Raw genomic sequence first — 18289 nt, forward strand, 5'->3', positions numbered from 1 at the left:
ATTCCATTCAGTACAAGTCATCAGAGTAAGCTAATGACAAAAAAAATGTACAAAGTTGTATTGTGCAATATAGGTTGATGCAGTACTGCGAGGAACACCAGCATATACTGTACATATAAAAATGATTCTCAATATAATTGTTTTATGATTTTCACATTTTTTCTAACGTTAGTGACCTTTGACTTTTTTGGTCAAAATTTTCATGAATACATGTACTGTGATATTTTACTAATTTTTCACTTTTCCCAATATGTTTCACTTTGTCAGCAATTTTTTCAATACTTTATGATTTTCACATTTTTTTGAACGTTACTGACCTCAGACATTTTTGGTCAAAATTTTCCTTAATACATGTACTGTGACATTTTACTAACTTTTCACTTTTCCTAATATTTTTCACTTTGTCAATCATTTTTTCAATACTTTAAGATTTTCATATTTTTTCCGATATTAGTTAACTTAGACATTTTTGGTTAAAATTTTCATGAATACACGTACTGTGAAACTTTACAAAATTTTCCCTTTTCCTAATATTTTACACTTTGTCAATCATTTTTTCAATAATTTATGATTTTAACATTTTTTTGAACGTTAGTGACCTTAGACATTTTTGGTCAAAATTTTCATAAATACATGTACTGTGACATTTTACAAACTTTTCACTTTTCCTAATAGTTTTCACTTTGTCAGCATTTTTTTCAATACTATATGATTTTCACATTTTTTCGAACGTTAGTGACCTTTGACATATTTGGTCAAAATTTTCATGAATTCATGTACTTTGATATTTTACTAATTTTTCACTTTTCCCAATATTTTTCACTTTGTCAACCATTTTTTCAATACTTTATGATTTTCACATTTTTTTTGAACGTTAGTGACCTTAGACATTTTTGGTCAAAATTTTAATAAATACATGTACTGTGACATTTGGTCAAAATTTTCATGAATTCATGTACTGTGATATTTTACTAATTTTTCACTTTTCCCAATATTTTTCACTTTTTCAACCATTTTTTCAATACTTTATGATTTTCACATTTTTTGAACGTTAGTGACCTTAGACATTTTTGGTCAAATTTTCATGAATACATATACTCTGACATGTTACTAACTTTTCACTTTTCCTAATATTTTTCACTTTGTCAACCATTTTTTCAATACTTTATGATTTTCACATTCTTTTGAACGAAAGTGACCTTTGACATTTTTGGTCAAAACTTTCATGAATACATGTACTGTGACATTTTTTTCACTTTTCCCAATATTTTTCACTTTGTCAGCATTTTTTTCAATACTTTCTGATTTTCACATTTTTTCGAACGTTAGTGACCTTAGACATTTTCTGTCAAAATTTCATGAATACATATACTCTGACATGTTACTAACTTTTCACATTTGATTAACATCTGGAAGTCTGCTTGAGGCCGGCTCTCAGCAGTTACTGTCCGGACTCTGCATCCCTGGCTAATTCCATTCAGTACAAGTCATCAGAGTAAGCTAATGACAAAAAAAATGTACAAAGTTGTATTGTGCAATATAGGTTGATGCAGTACTGCGAGGAACACCAGCATATACTGTACATATAAAAATGATTCTCAATATAATTGTTTTATGATTTTCACATTTTTTCTAACGTTAGTGACCTTTGACTTTTTTGGTCAAAATTTTCATGAATACATGTACTGTGATATTTTACTAATTTTTCACTTTTCCCAATATGTTTCACTTTGTCAGCAATTTTTTCAATACTTTATGATTTTCACATTTTTTTGAACGTTACTGACCTCAGACATTTTTGGTCAAAATTTTCCTTAATACATGTACTGTGACATTTTACTAACTTTTCACTTTTCCTAATATTTTTCACTTTGTCAATCATTTTTTCAATACTTTAAGATTTTCATATTTTTTCCGATATTAGTTAACTTAGACATTTTTGGTTAAAATTTTCATGAATACACGTACTGTGAAACTTTACAAAATTTTCCCTTTTCCTAATATTTTACACTTTGTCAATCATTTTTTCAATAATTTATGATTTTAACATTTTTTTGAACGTTAGTGACCTTAGACATTTTTGGTCAAAATTTTCATAAATACATGTACTGTGACATTTTACAAACTTTTCACTTTTCCTAATAGTTTTCACTTTGTCAGCATTTTTTTCAATACTATATGATTTTCACATTTTTTCGAACGTTAGTGACCTTTGACATATTTGGTCAAAATTTTCATGAATTCATGTACTTTGATATTTTACTAATTTTTCACTTTTCCCAATATTTTTCACTTTGTCAACCATTTTTTCAATACTTTATGATTTTCACATTTTTTTTGAACGTTAGTGACCTTAGACATTTTTGGTCAAAATTTTAATAAATACATGTACTGTGACATTTGGTCAAAATTTTCATGAATTCATGTACTGTGATATTTTACTAATTTTTCACTTTTCCCAATATTTTTCACTTTTTCAACCATTTTTTCAATACTTTATGATTTTCACATTTTTTGAACGTTAGTGACCTTAGACATTTTTGGTCAAATTTTCATGAATACATATACTCTGACATGTTACTAACTTTTCACTTTTCCTAATATTTTTCACTTTGTCAACCATTTTTTCAATACTTTATGATTTTCACATTCTTTTGAACGAAAGTGACCTTTGACATTTTTGGTCAAAACTTTCATGAATACATGTACTGTGACATTTTTTTCACTTTTCCCAATATTTTTCACTTTGTCAGCATTTTTTTCAATACTTTATGATTTTCACATTTTTTCGAACGTTAGTGACCTTAGACATTTTCTGTCAAAATTTCATGAATACATATACTCTGACATGTTACTAACTTTTCACATTTGATTAACATCTGGAAGCATCTGGAAGTCTGCTTGAGGCCGGCTCTCAGCAGTTACTGTCCGGACTCTGCATCCCTGGCTAATTCCATTCAGTACAAGTCATCGGAGTAAGCTAATGACAAAAAAAATGTACAAAGTTGTATTGTGCAATATAGGTTGATGCAGTACTGCGAGGAACACCAGCATATACTGTACATATAAAAATGATTCTCAATATAATTGTTTTATGATTTTCACATTTTTTCTAACGTTAGTGACCTTTGACTTTTTTGGTCAAAATTTTCATGAATACATGTACTGTGATATTTTACTAATTTTTCACTTTTCCCAATATGTTTCACTTTGTCAGCAATTTTTTCAATAATTTATGATTTTCATATTTTTTCGAACGTTAGTGACCTTAGACATTTTTGGTCAAAATTTTCATAAATACATGTACTGTGAAATTTTACAAACTTTTCACTTTTCCTAATAGTTTTCACTTTGTCAGCATTTTTTTCAATACTATATGATTTTCACATTTTTTCGAACGTTAGTGACCTTTGACATATTTGGTCAAAATTTTCATGAATTCATGTACTGTGACATTTTACTAATTTTTCACTTTTCCCAATATTTTTCACTTTGTCAACCATTTTTTCAATACTTTATGATTTTCACATTTTTTTTGAACGTTAGTGACCTTAGACATTTTTGGTCAAAATTTTCATAAATACATGTACTGTGACATTTTACTAATTTTTCACTTTTCCCAATATTTTTCACTTTGTCAACCATTTTTTCAATACTTTATGATTTTCACATTTTTTGAACGTTAGTGACCTTAGACATTTTTGGTCAAATTTTCATGAATACATATACTCTGACATGTTACTAACTTTTCACTTTTCCTAATATTTTTCACTTTGTCAACCATTTTTTCAATACTTTATGATTTTCACATTCTTTTGAACGAAAGTGACCTTTGACATTTTTGGTCAAAACTTTCATGAATACATGTACTGTGACATTTTTTTCACTTTTCCCAATATTTTTCACTTTGTCAGCATTTTTTTCAATACTTTATGATTTTCACATTTTTTCGAACGTTAGTGACCTTAGACATTTTCTGTCAAAATTTCATGAATACATATACTCTGACATGTTACTAACTTTTCACATTTGATTAACATCTGGAAGCATCTGGAAGTCTGCTTGAGGCCGGCTCTCAGCAGTTACTGTCCGGACTCTGCATCCCTGGCTAATTCCATTCAGTACAAGTCATCGGAGTAAGCTAATGACAAAAAAAATGTACAAAGTTGTATTGTGCAATATAGGTTGATGCAGTACTGCGAGGAACACCAGCATATACTGTACATATAAAAATGATTCTCAATATAATTGTTTTATGATTTTCACATTTTTTCTAACGTTAGTGACCTTTGACTTTTTTGGTCAAAATTTTAATGAATACATGTACTGTGATATTTTACTAATTTTTCACTTTTCCCAATATGTTTCACTTTGTCAGCAATTTTTTCAATACTTTATGATTTTCACATTTTTTTGAACGTTACTGACCTTAGACATTTTTGGTCAAAATTTTCCTTAATACATTTACTTTGACATTTTACAAACTTTTCACTTTTCCTAATATTTTTCACTTTGTCAACCATTTTTTCAGTACTATATGATTTTCACATTTTTTTGAACGTTAGTGACCTTTGACATTTTTGGTCAAAATTTTCATTAATACATATACTTTGACATTTTACAAACTTTTCACTTTTCCTAGTAGTTTTCACTTGTCTACCATTTTATCAATACTTTATGATTTTCATATTTTTTTCCGATATTAGTTAACTTAGACATTTTATGGTTAAAATCTTCGTGAATACACGTACTGTGACACTTTACTAACTTTTCACTGTTCCTAATATTTTTCACATGGTCAATCATTTTTTCAATACTTTATGATTTTCACTTTCCTTTGAACGTAAGTGACCTTAGACATTTTCGGTCAAAATTTTCATGAATCCATATACTGTGACATTTTACTAACTTTTCACTTTTCCTAATATTTTTCACTTTGTCAATCTTTTTTTTAATACTTTTAGATTTTCACTTTCCTTTGAACGTAAGTGACCTTACACATTTTTGGTCAAAATTTTCATGAATACATGTACTGTGACATTTTACTAACTTTTCACTTTTCTTAATATTTTTCACTTTGTCAATCATTTTTTCAATACTTTAAGATTTTCATATTTTTTCCGATATTAGTTAACTTAGACATTTTTGGTTAAAATTTTCATGAATACACGTACTGTGAAACTTTACTAACTTTTCCCTTTTCCTAATATTTTACACTTTGTCAATCATTTTTTCAATAATTTATGATTTTCACATTTTTTTGAACGTTCGTGACCTTAGACATTTTTGGTCAAAATTTTCATAAATACATGTACTGTGACATTTTACAAACTTTTCACTTTTCCTAATATTTTTCACTTTGTCAACCATTTTTTCAATACTATATGATTTTCACATTTTTTTGAACGTTAGTGACCTTTGACATTTTTGGTCAAAATTTTCATTAATACATATACTTTGACATTTTACAAACTTTTCACTTTTCCTAGTATTTTTCACTTTGTCTACCATTTTATCAATACTTTATGATTTTCATATTTTTTTCCGATATTAGTTAACTTAGACATTTTATGGTTAAAATCTTCGTGAATACACGTACTGTGACACTTTACTAACTTTTCACTGTTCCTAATATTTTTCACATGGTCAATCATTTTTTTAATAATTTTAGATTTTCACTTTCCTTTGAACTTAAGTGACCTTACACATTTTTGGTCAAAATTTTCATGAATACATATACTGTGACATTTTACTAACTTTTCACTTTTCCTAATATTTTTCACTTTGTCAATCATTTTTTCAATACTTTAAGATTTTCATATTTTTTCCGATATTAGTTAACTTAGACATTTTTGGTTAAAATTTTCATGAATTCACGTAATGTCAAACTTTACTAACTTCTCCCTTTTCTTAATATTTTACACTTTGTCAATCATTTTTTCAATAATTTATGATTTTCATATTTTTTCGAACGTTAGTGACCTTAGACATTTTTGGTCAAATTTTCATGAATACATATACTCTGACATGTTACTAACTTTTCACTTTTCCCAATATTTTTCACTTTGTCAGCATTTTTTTCAATACTTTATGATTTTCACATTTTTTCGAACGTTAGTGACCTTAGACATTTTCTGTCAAAATTTCATGAATACATATACTCTGACATGTTACTAACTTTTCACATTTGATTAACATCTGGAAGCATCTGGAAGTCTGCTTGAGGCCGGCTCTCAGCAGTTACTGTCCGGACTCTGCATCCCTGGCTAATTCCATTCAGTACAAGTCATCGGAGTAAGCTAATGACAAAAAAAATGTACAAAGTTGTATTGTGCAATATAGGTTGATGCAGTACTGCGAGGAACACCAGCATATACTGTACATATAAAAATGATTCTCAATATAATTGTTTTATGATTTTCACATTTTTTCTAACGTTAGTGACCTTTGACTTTTTTGGTCAAAATTTTAATGAATACATGTACTGTGATATTTTACTAATTTTTCACTTTTCCCAATATGTTTCACTTTGTCAGCAATTTTTTCAATACTTTATGATTTTCACATTTTTTTGAACGTTACTGACCTTAGACATTTTTGGTCAAAATTTTCCTTAATACATTTACTTTGACATTTTACAAACTTTTCACTTTTCCTAATATTTTTCACTTTGTCAACCATTTTTTCAGTACTATATGATTTTCACATTTTTTTGAACGTTAGTGACCTTTGACATTTTTGGTCAAAATTTTCATTAATACATATACTTTGACATTTTACAAACTTTTCACTTTTCCTAGTAGTTTTCACTTGTCTACCATTTTATCAATACTTTATGATTTTCATATTTTTTTCCGATATTAGTTAACTTAGACATTTTATGGTTAAAATCTTCGTGAATACACGTACTGTGACACTTTACTAACTTTTCACTGTTCCTAATATTTTTCACGTGGTCAATCATTTTTTCAATACTTTATGATTTTCACTTTCCTTTGAACGTAAGTGACCTTAGACATTTTCGGTCAAAATTTTCATGAATCCATATACTGTGACATTTTACTAACTTTTCACTTTTCCTAATATTTTTCACTTTGTCAATCTTTTTTTTAATACTTTTAGATTTTCACTTTCCTTTGAACGTAAGTGACCTTACACATTTTTGGTCAAAATTTTCATGAATACATGTACTGTGACATTTTACTAACTTTTCACTTTTCTTAATATTTTTCACTTTGTCAATCATTTTTTCAATACTTTAAGATTTTCATATTTTTTCCGATATTAGTTAACTTAGACATTTTTGGTTAAAATTTTCATGAATACACGTACTGTGAAACTTTACTAACTTTTCCCTTTTCCTAATATTTTACACTTTGTCAATCATTTTTTCAATAATTTATGATTTTCACATTTTTTTGAACGTTAGTGACCTTAGACATTTTTGGTCAAAATTTTCATAAATACATGTACTGTGACATTTTACAAACTTTTCACTTTTCCTAATATTTTTCACTTTGTCAACCATTTTTTCAATACTATATGATTTTCACATTTTTTTGAACGTTAGTGACCTTTGACATTTTTGGTCAAAATTTTCATTAATACATATACTTTGACATTTTACAAACTTTTCACTTTTCCTAGTATTTTTCACTTTGTCTACCATTTTATCAATACTTTATGATTTTCATATTTTTTTCCGATATTAGTTAACTTAGACATTTTATGGTTAAAATCTTCGTGAATACACGTACTGTGACACTTTACTAACTTTTCACTGTTCCTAATATTTTTCACATGGTCAATCATTTTTTCAATACTTTATGATTTTCACTCTCCTTTGAACGTAAGTGACCTTAGACATTTTTGGTCAAAATTTTCATGAATCCATATACTGTGACATTTTACTAACTTTTCACTTTTCCTAATATTTTTAACTTTGTCAATCATTTTTTTAATACTTTTAGATTTTCACTTTCCTTTGAACGTAAGTGACCTTACACATTTTTGGTCAAAATTTTCATGAATACATATACTGTGAAATTTTACTAACTTTTCACTTTTCCTAATATTTTTCACTTTGTCAATCATTTTTTCAATACTTTAAGATTTTCATATTTTTTCCGATATTAGTTAACTTAGACATTTTTGGTCAAAATTTTCATAAATACATGTACTGTGAAATTTTACAAACTTTTCACTTTTCCTAATAGTTTTCACTTTGTCAGCATTTTTTTCAATACTATATGATTTTCACATTTTTTCGAACGTTAGTGACCTTTGACATATTTGGTCAAAATTTTCATGAATTCATGTACTTTGATATTTTACTAATTTTTCACTTTTCCCAATATTTTTCACTTTGTCAACCATTTTTTCAATACTTTATGATTTTCACATTTTTTTGAACGTTAGTGACCTTAGACATTTTTGGTCAAAATTTTCATAAATACATGTACTGTGACATTTTACAAACTTTTCACTTTTCCTAATAGTTTTCACTTTGTCAGCATTTTTTTCAATACTATATGATTTTCACATTTTTTCGAACGTTAGTGACCTTTGACATATTTGGTCAAAATTTTCATGAATTCATATACTTTGATATTTTACTAATTTTTCACTTTTCCCAATATTTTTAACTTTGTCAACCATTTTTTCAATACTTTATGATCTTCACATTTTTTGAACGTTAGTGACCTTAGACATTTTTGGTCAAATTTTCATGAATACATATACTCTGACATGTTACTAACTTTTCACTTTTCCTAATATTTTTCACTTTGTCAACCATTTTTTCAATACTTTATGATTTTCACATTCTTTTGAACGAAAGTGACCTTTGACATTTTTGGTCAAAACTTTCATGAATACATGTACTGTGACATTTTTTTCACTTTTCCCAATATTTTTCACTTTGTCAGCATTTTTTTCAATACTTTCTGATTTTCACATTTTTTCGAACGTTAGTGACCTTAGACATTTTCTGTCAAAATTTCATGAATACATATACTCTGACATGTTACTAACTTTTCACATTTGATTAACATCTGGAAGCATCTGGAAGTCTGCTTGAGGCCGGCTCTCAGCAGTTACTGTCCGGACTCTGCATCCCTGGCTAATTCCATTCAGTACAAGTCATCGGAGTAAGCTAATGACAAAAAAAATGTACAAAGTTGTATTGTGCAATATAGGTTGATGCAGTACTGCGAGGAACACCAGCATATACTGTACATATAAAAATGATTCTCAATATAATTGTTTTATGATTTTCACATTTTTTCTAACGTTAGTGACCTTTGACTTTTTTGGTCAAAATTTTAATGAATACATGTACTGTGATATTTTACTAATTTTTCACTTTTCCCAATATGTTTCACTTTGTCAGCAATTTTTTCAATACTTTATGATTTTCACATTTTTTTGAACGTTACTGACCTTAGACATTTTTGGTCAAAATTTTCCTTAATACATTTACTTTGACATTTTACAAACTTTTCACTTTTCCTAATATTTTTCACTTTGTCAACCATTTTTTCAGTACTATATGATTTTCACATTTTTTTGAACGTTAGTGACCTTTGACATTTTTGGTCAAAATTTTCATTAATACATATACTTTGACATTTTACAAACTTTTCACTTTTCCTAGTAGTTTTCACTTTGTCTACCATTTTATCAATACTTTATGATTTTCATATTTTTTTCCGATATTAGTTAACTTAGACATTTTATGGTTAAAATCTTCGTGAATACACGTACTGTGACACTTTACTAACTTTTCACTGTTCCTAATATTTTTCACATGGTCAATCATTTTTTCAATACTTTATGATTTTCACTTTCCTTTGAACGTAAGTGACCTTAGACATTTTCGGTCAAAATTTTCATGAATCCATATACTGTGACATTTTACTAACTTTTCACTTTTCCTAATATTTTTCACTTTGTCAATCTTTTTTTTAATACTTTTAGATTTTCACTTTCCTTTGAACGTAAGTGACCTTACACATTTTTGGTCAAAATTTTCATGAATACATGTACTGTGACATTTTACTAACTTTTCACTTTTCTTAATATTTTTCACTTTGTCAATCATTTTTTCAATACTTTAAGATTTTCATATTTTTTCCGATATTAGTTAACTTAGACATTTTTGGTTAAAATTTTCATGAATACACGTACTGTGAAACTTTACTAACTTTTCCCTTTTCCTAATATTTTACACTTTGTCAATCATTTTTTCAATAATTTATGATTTTCACATTTTTTTGAACGTTAGTGACCTTAGACATTTTTGGTCAAAATTTTCATAAATACATGTACTGTGACATTTTACAAACTTTTCACTTTTCCTAATATTTTTCACTTTGTCAACCATTTTTTCAATACTATATGATTTTCACATTTTTTTTGAACGTTAGTGACCTTTGACATTTTTGGTCAAAATTTTCATTAATACATATACTTTGACATTTTACAAACTTTTCACTTTTCCTAGTATTTTTCACTTTGTCTACCATTTTATCAATACTTTATGATTTTCATATTTTTTTCCGATATTAGTTAACTTAGACATTTTATGGTTAAAATCTTCGTGAATACACGTACTGTGACACTTTACTAACTTTTCACTGTTCCTAATATTTTTCACATGGTCAATCATTTTTTCAATACTTTATGATTTTCACTCTCCTTTGAACGTAAGTGACCTTAGACATTTTTGGTCAAAATTTTCATGAATCCATATACTGTGACATTTTACTAACTTTTCACTTTTCCTAATATTTTTAACTTTGTCAATCATTTTTTTTAATACTTTTAGATTTTCACTTTCCTTTGAACGTAAGTGACCTTACACATTTTTGGTCAAAATTTTCATGAATACATATACTGTGAAATTTTACTAACTTTTCACTTTTCCTAATATTTTTCACTTTGTCAATCATTTTTTCAATACTTTAAGATTTTCATATTTTTTCCGATATTAGTTAACTTAGACATTTTTGGTCAAAATTTTCATAAATACATGTACTGTGAAATTTTACAAACTTTTCACTTTTCCTAATAGTTTTCACTTTGTCAGCATTTTTTTCAATACTTTAAGATTTTCATATTTTTTCCGATATTAGTTAACTTAGACATTTTTGGTTAAAATTTTCATGAATACACTTACTGTGAAACTTTACTAACTTTTCCCTTTTCCTAATATTTTACACTTTGTCAATCATTTTTTCAATAATTTATGATTTTCACATTTTTTTGAACGTTAGTGACCTTAGACATTTTTGGTCAAAATTTTCATAAATACATGTACTGTGACATTTTACAAACTTTTCACTTTTCCTAATAGTTTTCACTTTGTCAGCATTTTTTTCAATACTATATGATTTTCACATTTTTTCGAACGTTAGTGACCTTTGACATATTTGGTCAAAATTTTCATGAATTCATGTACTTTGATATTTTACTAATTTTTCACTTTTCCCAATATTTTTCACTTTGTCAACCATTTTTTCAATACTTTATGATTTTCACATTTTTTTGAACGTTAGTGACCTTAGACATTTTGGTCAAAATTTTCATAAATACATGTACTGTGACATTTTACAAACTTTTCACTTTTCCTAATAGTTTTTCACTTTGTCAGCATTTTTTTCTCAATACCTATATGATTTTTCACATTTTTTCGAACGTTAGTGACCTTTGACATATTTGGTCAAAATTTTCATGAATTCATATACTTTGATATTTTACTAATTTTTCACTTTTCCCCATATTTTTTAACTTTGTCAACCATTTTTTCAATACTTTATGATTTTCACATTTTTTTGAACGTTAGTGACCTTAGACATTTTTGGTCAAATTTTCATGAATACATATACTCTGACATGTTACTAACTTTTCACTTTTCCTAATATTTTTCACTTTGTCAACCATTTTTTCAATACTTTATGATTTTCACATTCTTTTGAACGAAAGTGACCTTTGACATTTTTGGTCAAAACTTTCATGAATACATGTACTGTGACATTTTTTTCACTTTTCCCAATATTTTTCACTTTGTCAGCATTTTTTTCAATACTTTCTGATTTTCACATTTTTTCGAACGTTAGTGACCTTAGACATTTTCTGTCAAAATTTCATGAATACATATACTCTGACATGTTACTAACTTTTCACATTTGATTAACATCTGGAAGCATCTGGAAGTCTGCTTGAGGCCGGCTCTCAGCAGTTACTGTCCGGACTCTGCATCCCTGGCTAATTCCATTCAGTACAAGTCATCGGAGTAAGCTAATGACAAAAAAAAATGTAAAAAGTTGTATTGTGCAATATAGGTTGATGCAGTACTGCGAGGAACACCAGCATATACTGTACATATAAAAATGATTCTCAATATAATTGTTTTATGATTTTCACATTTTTTCTAACGTTAGTGACCTTTGACTTTTTTGGTCAAAATTTTAATGAATACATGTACTGTGATATTTTACTAATTTTTCACTTTTCCCAATATGTTTCACTTTGTCAGCAATTTTTTCAATACTTTATGATTTTCACATTTTTTTGAACGTTACTGACCCTTAGACATTTTTGGTCAAAATTTTCCTTAATACATTTACTTTGACATTTTACAAACTTTTCACTTTTTCCTAATATTTTTCACTTTGTCAACCATTTTTTCAGTACTATATGATTTTCACATTTTTTTGAACGTTAGTGACCTTTGACATTTTTGGTCAAAATTTTCATTAATACATATACTTTGACATTTTTACAAACTTTTCACTTTTCCTAGTAGTTTTCACTTTGTCTACCATTTTATCAATACTTTATGATTTTCATATTTTTTTCCCGATATTAGTTAACTTAGACATTTTATGGTTAAAATCTTCGTGAATACACGTACTGTGACACTTTACTAACTTTTCACTGTTTCCTAATATTTTTCACATGGTCAATCATTTTTTCAATACTTTATGATTTTCACTTTCCTTTGAACGTAAGTGACCTTACACATTTTCGGTCAAAATTTTCATGAATCCAATATACTGTGACATTTTACTAACTTTTCACTTTTCCTAATATTTTTTCACTTTGTCAATCTTTTTTTTAATACTTTTAGATTTTCACTCTCCTTTGAACGTAAGTGACCTTACACATTTTTGGTCAAAATTTTCATGAATACATGTACTGTGACATTTTACTAACTTTTCACTTTTCCTAATATTTTTCACTTTGTCAATCATTTTTTCAATACTTTAAGATTTTCATATTTTTTTCCGATATTAGTTAACTTAGACATTTTTGGTTAAAATTTTTCATGAATACACTTACTGTGAAACTTTACTAACTTTTCCCTTTTCCTAATATTTTTACACTTTGTCAATCATTTTTTCAATAATTTATGATTTTCACATTTTTTTTGAACGTTAGTGACCTTAGACATTTTTGGTCAAAATTTTCATAAATACATGTACTGTGACATTTTACAAACTTTTCACTTTTCCTAATAGTTTTCACTTTGTCAGCATTTTTTTCAATACTATATGATTTTCACATTTTTTCGAACGTTAGTGACCTTTGACATATTTGGTCAAAATTTTCATGAATTCATGTACTTTGATATTTTACTAATTTTTCACTTTTCCCAATATTTTTCACTTTGTCAACCATTTTTTCAATACTTTATGATTTTCACATTTTTTTGAACGTTAGTGACCTTAGACATTTTTGGTCAAAATTTTCATAAATACATGTACTGTGACATTTTACAAACTTTTCACTTTTCCTAATAGTTTTCACTTTGTCAGCATTTTTTTCAATACTATATGATTTTCACATTTTTTCGAACGTTAGTGACCTTTGACATATTTGGTCAAAATTTTCATGAATTCATGTACTTTGATATTTTACTAATTTTTCACTTTTCCCAATATTTTTCACTTTGTCAACCATTTTTTCAATACTTTATGATTTTCACATTTTTTGAACGTTAGTGACCTTAGACATTTTTGGTCAAATTTTCATGAATACATATACTCTGACATGTTACTAACTTTTCACTTTTCCTAATATTTTTCACTTTGTCAACCATTTTTTCAATACTTTATGATTTTCACATTCTTTTGAACGAAAGTGACCTTTGACATTTTTGGTCAAAACTTTCATGAATACATGTACTGTGACATTTTTTTCACTTTTCCCAATATTTTTTCACTTTGTCAGCATTTTTTTTCAATACTTTCTGATTTTCACATCTTTTCGAACGTTAGTGACCTTAGACATTTTCTGTCAAAATTTCATGAATACATATACTCTGACATGTTACTAACTTTTCACATTTGATTAACATCTGGAAGCATCTGGAAGTCTGCTTGAGGCCGGCTCTCAGCAGTTACTGTCCGGACTCTGCATCCCTGGCTAATTCCATTCAGTACAAGTCATCGGAGTAATCTAATGACAAAAAAAATGTACAAAGTTGTAATGTGCAATATAGGTTGATGCAGTATTGCGAGGAACACCAGCATATACTGTACATATAAAAATGATTCTCAATATAATTGTTTTATGATTTTCACATTTTTTCTAACGTTAGTGACCTTTGACTTTTTTGGTCAAAATTTTAATGAATACATGTACTGTGATATTTTACTAATTTTTCACTTTTCCCAATATGTTTCACTTTGTCAGCAATTTTTTCAATACTTTATGATTTTCACATTTTTTTGAACGTTACTGACCTTAGACATTTTTGGTCAAAATTTTCCTTAATACATTTACTTTGACATTTTACAAACTTTTCACTTTTCCTAGTAGTTTTCACTTTGTCTACCATTTTATCAATACTTTATGATTTTCACATTTTTTTTGAACGTTAGTGACCTTAGACATTTTTGGTCAAAATTTTCATAAATACATGTACTGTGACATTTTACAAACTTTTCACTTTTCCTAATAGTTTTCACTTTGTCAGCATTTTTTTCAATACTATATGATTTTCACATTTTTTCGAACGTTAGTGACCTTTGACATATTTGGTCAAAATTTTCATGAATTCATATACTTTGATATTTTACTAATTTTTCACTTTTCCCAATATTTTTAACTTTGTCAACCATTTTTTCAATACTTTATGATTTTCACATTTTTTGAACGTTAGTGACCTTAGACATTTTTGGTCAAATTTTCATGAATACATATACTCTGACATGTTACTAACTTTTCACTTTTCCTAATATTTTTCACTTTGTCAACCATTTTTTCAATACTTTATGATTTTCACATTCTTTTGAACGAAAGTGACCTTTGACATTTTTGGTCAAAACTTTCATGAATACATGTACTGTGACATTTTTTTCACTTTTCCCAATATTTTTCACTTTGTCAGCATTTTTTTCAATACTTTCTGATTTTCACATTTTTTCGAACGTTAGTGACCTCAGACATTTTCTGTCAAAATTTCATGAATACATATACTCTGACATGTTACTAACTTTTCACATTTGATTAACATCTGGAAGCATCTGGAAGTCTGCTTGAGGCCGGCTCTCAGCAGTTACTGTCCGGACTCTGCATCCCTGGCTAATTCCATTCAGTACAAGTCATCGGAGTAAGCTAATGACAAAAAAAATGTACAAAGTTGTATTGTGCAATATAGGTTGATGCAGTACTGCGAGGAACACCAGCATATACTGTACATATAAAAATGATTCTCAATATAATTGTTTTATGATTTTCACATTTTTTCTAACGTTAGTGACCTTTGACTTTTTTGGTCAAAATTTTAATGAATACATGTACTGTGATATTTTACTAATTTTTCACTTTTCCCAATATGTTTCACTTTGTCAGCAATTTTTTCAATACTTTATGATTTTCACATTTTTTTGAACGTTACTGACCTTAGACATTTTTGGTCAAAATTTTCCTTAATACATTTACTTTGACATTTTACAAACTTTTCACTTTTCCTAATATTTTTCACTTTGTCAACCATTTTTTCAGTACTATATGATTTTCACATTTTTTTGAACGTTAGTGACCTTTGACATTTTTGGTCAAAATTTTCATTAATACATATACTTTGACATTTTACAAACTTTTCACTTTTCCTAGTAGTTTTCACTTTGTCTACCATTTTATCAATACTTTATGATTTTCATATTTTTTTCCGATATTAGTTAACTTAGACATTTTATGGTTAAAATCTTCGTGAATACACGTACTGTGACACTTTACTAACTTTTCACTGTTCCTAATATTTTTCACATGGTCAATCATTTTTTCAATACTTTATGATTTTCACTTTCCTTTGAACGTAAGTGACCTTACACATTTTCGGTCAAAATTTTCATGAATCCATATACTGTGACATTTTACTAACTTTTCACTTTTCCTAATATTTTTCACTTTGTCAATCTTTTTTTTAATACTTTTAGATTTTCACTCTCCTTTGAACGTAAGTGACCTTACACATTTTTGGTCAAAATTTTCATGAATACATGTACTGTGACATTTTACTAACTTTTCACTTTTCCTAATATTTTTCACTTTGTCAATCATTTTTTCAATACTTTAAGATTTTCATATTTTTTCCGATATTAGTTAACTTAGACATTTTTGGTTAAAATTTTCATGAATACACTTACTGTGAAACTTTACTAACTTTTCCCTTTTCCTAATATTTTACACTTTGTCAATCATTTTTTCAATAATTTATGATTTTCACATTTTTTTGAACGTTAGTGACCTTAGACATTTTTGGTCAAAATTTTCATAAATACATGTACTGTGACATTTTACAAACTTTTCACTTTTCCTAATAGTTTTCACTTTGTCAGCATTTTTTTCAATACTATATGATTTTCACATTTTTTCGAACGTTAGTGACCTTTGACATATTTGGTCAAAATTTTCATGAATTCATGTACTTTGATATTTTACTAATTTTTCACTTTTCCCAATATTTTTCACTTTGTCAACCATTTTTTCAATACTTTATGATTTTCACATTTTTTTGAACGTTAGTGACCTTAGACATTTTTGGTCAAAATTTTCATAAATACATGTACTGTGACATTTTACAAACTTTTCACTTTTCCTAATAGTTTTCACTTTGTCAGCATTTTTTTCAATACTATATGATTTTCACATTTTTTCGAACGTTAGTGACCTTTGACATATTTGGTCAAAATTTTCATGAATTCATGTACTTTGATATTTTACTAATTTTTCACTTTTCCCAATATTTTTCACTTTGTCAACCATTTTTTCAATACTTTATGATTTTCACATTTTTTGAACGTTAGTGACCTTAGACATTTTTGGTCAAATTTTCATGAATACATATACTCTGACATGTTACTAACTTTTCACTTTTCCTAATATTTTTCACTTTGTCAACCATTTTTTCAATACTTTATGATTTTCACATTCTTTTGAACGAAAGTGACCTTTGACATTTTTGGTCAAAACTTTCATGAATACATGTACTGTGACATTTTTTTCACTTTTCCCAATATTTTTCACTTTGTCAGCATTTTTTTCAATACTTTCTGATTTTCACATCTTTTCGAACGTTAGTGACCTTAGACATTTTCTGTCAAAATTTCATGAATACATATACTCTGACATGTTACTAACTTTTCACATTTGATTAACATCTGGAAGCATCTGGAAGTCTGCTTGAGGCCGGCTCTCAGCAGTTACTGTCCGGACTCTGCATCCCTGGCTAATTCCATTCAGTACAAGTCATCGGAGTAATCTAATGACAAAAAAAATGTACAAAGTTGTAATGTGCAATATAGGTTGATGCAGTATTGCGAGGAACACCAGCATATACTGTACATATAAAAATGATTCTCAATATAATTGTTTTATGATTTTCACATTTTTTCTAACGTTAGTGACCTTTGACTTTTTTGGTCAAAATTTTAATGAATACATGTACTGTGATATTTTACTAATTTTTCACTTTTCCCAATATGTTTCACTTTGTCAGCAATTTTTTCAATACTTTATGATTTTCACATTTTTTTGAACGTTACTGACCTTAGACATTTTTGGTCAAAATTTTCCTTAATACATTTACTTTGACATTTTACAAACTTTTCACTTTTCCTAGTAGTTTTCACTTTGTCTACCATTTTATCAATACTTTATGATTTTCATATTTTTTTCCGATATTAGTTAACTTAGACATTTTATGGTTAAAATCTTCGTGAATACACGTACTGTGACACTTTACTAACTTTTCACTGTTCCTAATATTTTTCACATG

This window comes from Fistularia commersonii, chromosome 24 (assembly GCF_037954325.1).
Source record: "Fistularia commersonii isolate RoL2024-O1a breed Wild chromosome 24, RoL_Fcom_v1.0, whole genome shotgun sequence".
NCBI classification, from domain to species: Eukaryota; Metazoa; Chordata; class Actinopteri; order Syngnathiformes; family Fistulariidae; genus Fistularia; species Fistularia commersonii.